Genomic DNA, 5,000 nt, shown 5'->3' with positions numbered 1-5,000 from the left:
GGGGTGCCGTCCCCCGTCCCCCCGCGTTTATTCTTTTTTTTTTTTTTAACTTTTATTTATGTGTGTATGTAGGTACGTACGTAGGTACGTACGTACGTATGTATGTAATCATCGATTGGTACCTCGGGCGCAAATTGTTAATTCAAAAGGTGATAAGCGACCCTTCACATTTTCATTTAATTTACAACTAACTCTTGCACGTACTCTTGCCAAATTTATCTATTACAGCCGTCTTTATTAAAGAATTAACAGTAATTACTAACAGGTACTCATCGGCCCCACCTTCCCTCTCTCTCCCTTTCCCGTCCGTCACCTCTTGGCGTGCCCGAAAGAGAGGAATGCAGATTTGGTAAAGAAATCCGATCCTTCGTTATTGATGTGTCCATAGCCATGTTTATGTTTTGGGATCTCTTCAATGAACCCAATGGTTTATTTCATTGGTTCGATAAATTAAGTCTTCCTTAATTTTTAACGTCGATTCATTTCCTTCATTTCCGCACGAAGGAATTCATTCATCGTCGTCGAATACCTCGGTCCTAAGCGAGGGATAGAAACGTCGGTCACCGAATCGCTAGTCACTTGACCTTGACCTTAATTTACCCGGGGTCAGTTCTTGGTGCGCAGGGGATTGAGGAGTATTTGTACACGCGTCTTAACAAAGCAGGTCGAGCGTTATCGAGATTCTCCAATCGGCCCCGTTTTATTTTTCCGGGGGTATCGTCCACCTAGCCGTGCTAAAAGAAAATTAATTTTACCAGAATTTGATTGATTTCTTTTTCCCTACGGAAACCGATACGGACAATAACTCTTGTGTGACGCAGTGCTCGCTCTCCTGCATTAAAAGCCCTTTAAATCCCAGAAACGGGCGGGGGGTGGGGGAATTACGCCCACACGCACGCACACGCACGCATGCCCCCACTCCCCATCGCCCACCGCGGGCAGGAAGACGGGGACAGGGTGGCCCTTGTATCAGACCCGCTTAAATCTCGAATCACCCCCCCGGTTCCCCACCTCCCCACACACCCCCCGGACGGGAGACGGCGGCAGCCCGGTCCAGCCGGACCCGGAGCACGGAGGGGCCGTCAGGTCTACCCGGCTCCGGGGCCGCCGGCGGCCGTCAGGTCTACCCGGCTCCGGGGCCGCCGGCGGCCGTCAGGTCTACCCGGCTCCGGGGCCGCCGGCGGCCGTCAGGTCTACCCGGCTCCGGGGCCGCCGGCGGCCGTCAGGTCTACCCGGCTCCGGGGCCGGCGGCGGCCGTCAGGTCTACCCGGCTCCGGGCCCGGCGGCGGCCGTCAGGTCTACCCGGCTCCGGGGCCGCCGGCGGCCGTCAGGTCTACCCGGCTCCGGGGCCGGCGGCGGCCGTCAGGTCTACCCGGCTCCGGGGCCGGCGGCGGCCGTCAGGTCTACCCGGCTCCGGGGCCGGCGGCGGCCGTCAGGTCTACCCGGCTCCGGGGCCGGCGGCGGCCGTCAGGTCTACCCGGCTCCGGGGCCGCCGGCGGCCGTCAGGTCTACCCGGCTCCGGGGCCGGCGGCGGCCGTCAGGTCTACCCGGCTCCGGGGCCGGCGGCGGCCGTCAGGTCTACCCGGCTCCGGGGCCGGCGGCGGCCGTCAGCTCTACCCGGCTCCGGGGCCGCCGGCGGCCGTCAGGTCTACCCGGCTCCGGGGCCGCCGGCGGCCGTCAGGTCTACCCGGCTCCGGGGCCGGCGGCGGCCGTCAGGTCTACCCGGCTCCGGGGCCGGCGGCGGCCGTCAGGTCTACCCGGCTCCGGGGCCGCCGGCGGCCGTCAGGTCTACCCGGCTCCGGGGCCGCCGGCGGCCGTCAGGTCTACCCGGCTCCGGGGCCGCCGGCGGCCGTCAGGTCTACCCGGCTCCGGGGCCGGCGGCGGCCGTCAGGTCTACCCGGCTCCGGGGCCGGCGGCGGCCGTCAGGTCTACCCGGCTCCGGGGCCGGCGGCGGCCGTCAGGTCTACCCGGCTCCGGGGCCGGCGGCGGCCGTCAGGTCTACCCGGCTCCGGGGCCGGCGGCGGCCGTCAGGTCTACCCGGCTCCGGGGCCGGCGGCGGCCGTCAGGTCTACCCGGCTCCGGGGCCGGCGGCGGCCGTCAGGTCTACCCGGCTCCGGGGCCGCCGGCGGCCGTCAGGTCTACCCGGCTCCGGGGCCGGCGGCGGCCGTCAGGTCTACCCGGCTCCGGGGCCGGCGGCGGCCGTCAGGTCTACCCGGCTCCGGGGCCGGCGGCGGCCGTCAGCTCTACCCGGCTCCGGGGCCGCCGGCGGCCGTCAGGTCTACCCGGCTCCGGGGCCGCCGGCGGCCGTCAGGTCTACCCGGCTCCGGGGCCGCCGGCGGCCGTCAGGTCTACCCGGCTCCGGGGCCGGCGGCGGCCGTCAGGTCTACCCGGCTCCGGGGCCGCCGGCGGCCGTCAGGTCTACCCGGCTCCGGGGCCGGCGGCGGCCGTCAGGTCTACCCGGCTCCGGGGCCGGCGGCGGCCGTCAGGTCTACCCGGCTCCGGGGCCGGCGGCGGCCGTCAGGTCTACCCGGCTCCGGGGCCGCCGGCGGCCGTCAGGTCTACCCGGCTCCGGGGCCGCCGGCGGCCGTCAGGTCTACCCGGCTCCGGGGCCGGCGGCGGCCGTCAGGTCTACCCGGCTCCGGGGCCGCCGGCGGCCGTCAGGTCTACCCGGCTCCGGGCTCGGCGGCGGCCGTCAGGTCTACCCGGCTCCGGGGCCGGCGGCGGCCGTCAGGTCTACCCGGCTCCGGGGCCGGCGGCGGCCGTCAGGTCTACCCGGCTCCGGGGCCGCCGGCGGCCGTCAGGTCTACCCGGCTCCGGGGCCGCCGGCGGCCGTCAGGTCTACCCGGCTCCGGGGCCGGCGGCGGCCGTCAGGTCTACCCGGCTCCGGGGCCGGCGGCGGCCGTCAGGTCTACCCGGCTCCGGGGCCGGCGGCGGCCGTCAGGTCTACCCGGCTCCGGGGCCGCCGGCGGCCGTCAGGTCTACCCGGCTCCGGGGCCGGCGGCGGCCGTCAGCTCTACCCGGCTCCGGGGCCGGCGGCGGCCGTCAGGTCTACCCGGCTCCGGGGCCGGCGGCGGCCGTCAGGTCTACCCGGCTCCGGGCTCGGCGGCGGCCGTCAGGTCTACCCCTTTTCGGAGCCCGTGGGGCCGCCTGCGGTACCCGGCGACCGCGGGTTGTTGGTTGCGTAGCGTCCGGCGATAAGGGCGGCCAAGTCTACCCGGCTCCGGCGGGACTTGGTCGCCTTGCCGGGGCCGAGGGGTAGACGTGTTGTCCCCGCTGCTTCGTCGGAGCTGCCGAAGGGGTCGCTGTTTTTCGCTGCCTCCAGTTACGTCATCGTAAAAGTCGGCGTGGTTGGCGCGCCTCCCCGGTGCGCAGAGGCGCCGCTCTTGGAGCTTGCCGGCGGCGGGGACGTGCCGGTCCGTACTATAGGAGCGAGCCGTGACTCGTCTCCAGAGCAGCGCTCGTCAGCGGCTGCAAGGCCCGCGGTTCTGCCAGCAAAGTGGGGTGCTCGGCGGCCGTCGTGGCGGTTCCCTCGGTGGTCCGGCCCAGCTTCCAGTCTCTTCGGTCCGGCCATCTCCCAGCGCTTGCCCGACAAGCCAGCCCAGCGTGTCCGAGGGGTCGGGAGCTGCGGAGAGCCGGAGCCGGCGGCCGGCTCCGGCGGCCGTTGCCGACCGGCACGAGGCATAAGGCCGGATCCCGCAGGGCAGGGCAAAGACTCGAACGCACCCAGCCGGGGCCCAGTGATGGTGAAGGTCACTGCCGGAGGCAGACGGCCGGGGGGCGTCGAGCCTGCCGCGGCTTACTCCCGGCTCCAGAGGGCCCGGTTGGTGGGACGACCGAGGTTGGCGGCACCTCGTCCCTTTGTGCCAGCCTTAAGCTGGAGCCCGCGAAGCGGGCGGAGAGAGCGGCGGCCGGCTCCCGGCCAGCCGAACGCAGACGGCCGGGGGGTGCCGAGCCTGCCGCGGCTTCCCCCCCCGGCCCCCCGAGGGCCCAACTGACGGCGCAGGCGGGGCGGCGGCGTCCCGTTTTCACCGGTGCGAGCCCTCCGCGGGCAGCTGGTGGTGTCAGGCGGGCCCGGTGACGGGACTGCGGCGTGCAGGCGAGGCGGCGGCGCCTCGTCCTCGTTTCCCCCGGGAGAAGCGGTTCCCCGCGGGGCAGGGCAAAGACCGGCGGCCGGTGGCGGTCGCCGGCACTCGAACGCTGGAAGGCCGGGGGAGCCGAGCCTCCCTCGGCCCCGGGGGGCCCGATGATGGCAAAGGCGGGTGCTGGCACCGTTCCGGGGCAGAGGTGCCCGCGAGTGCCCAGCCCACCAGGGCTGCCGCCGGCTGCCGAGGGCCGTGTGATGGAGACGGGCAAGGTGGCGGCGCCTTGTCCTTTTTCTCCGGCCTTAAGCTGGAGCCCGCGAAGCGGGCAGAAACACCGGCAGCCGAATGCAGACAGCCGGGGGGTCTCGAGTCGGCCGCGGCTTGCCCCGGCCCCCGAGGGCCCGGTGATGGTGCAGGCGGGGCGGCGGCGCCTCGTCCTCTTTTTTGCTGGCGCGAGTCCTGGTAGCAGGAGGGCTCGCTGGGAAGGTCTGCACTCGTACGGGCGAGGTGGCGGCGCCTCGCCCTTCCAAACTTCTCCAGCCCTAAGCTGGAGCCCGCGCAAGCGGGAAGAAAAGGGCGGCCGGTCCCTGCGGCCGGCAGCCGAAGGCAAGTGGCCGCGGGCGTCGAGCCTTGAGCGGCTTTTCCCGGCCCCCGTTACCCGGGGATGGCACGGGTGAGGCGCGGTGCCTCTTAGTCTTCTTCGGCCTTCTCCTCCCCCGGGGTAAGCGGTTCCCCGGGGCGCAGGGCAAAGACCGGTACCGGTGGCCGGCACTCGAACGCTGGAAGACCGGGGGAGTCGAGCCTGCCGCGGCTTTCCCTCGGTCCCGTCGACCTCGCTCAAGGGAATCGATGCGCGGAGCGGGTGGCCGGCGGCACCTCCCGCTCCCCCCCTTCAGTCGACCCAGACCCGCAGGCAGC

This window comes from Calonectris borealis, unplaced genomic scaffold (genome assembly GCF_964195595.1).
Source record: "Calonectris borealis unplaced genomic scaffold, bCalBor7.hap1.2 HAP1_SCAFFOLD_188, whole genome shotgun sequence".
Lineage (NCBI taxonomy): Eukaryota > Metazoa > Chordata > Aves > Procellariiformes > Procellariidae > Calonectris > Calonectris borealis.
The sequence above is the reverse complement of the archived record's forward strand: the minus strand, read 5'-3'. Positions refer to the sequence as shown.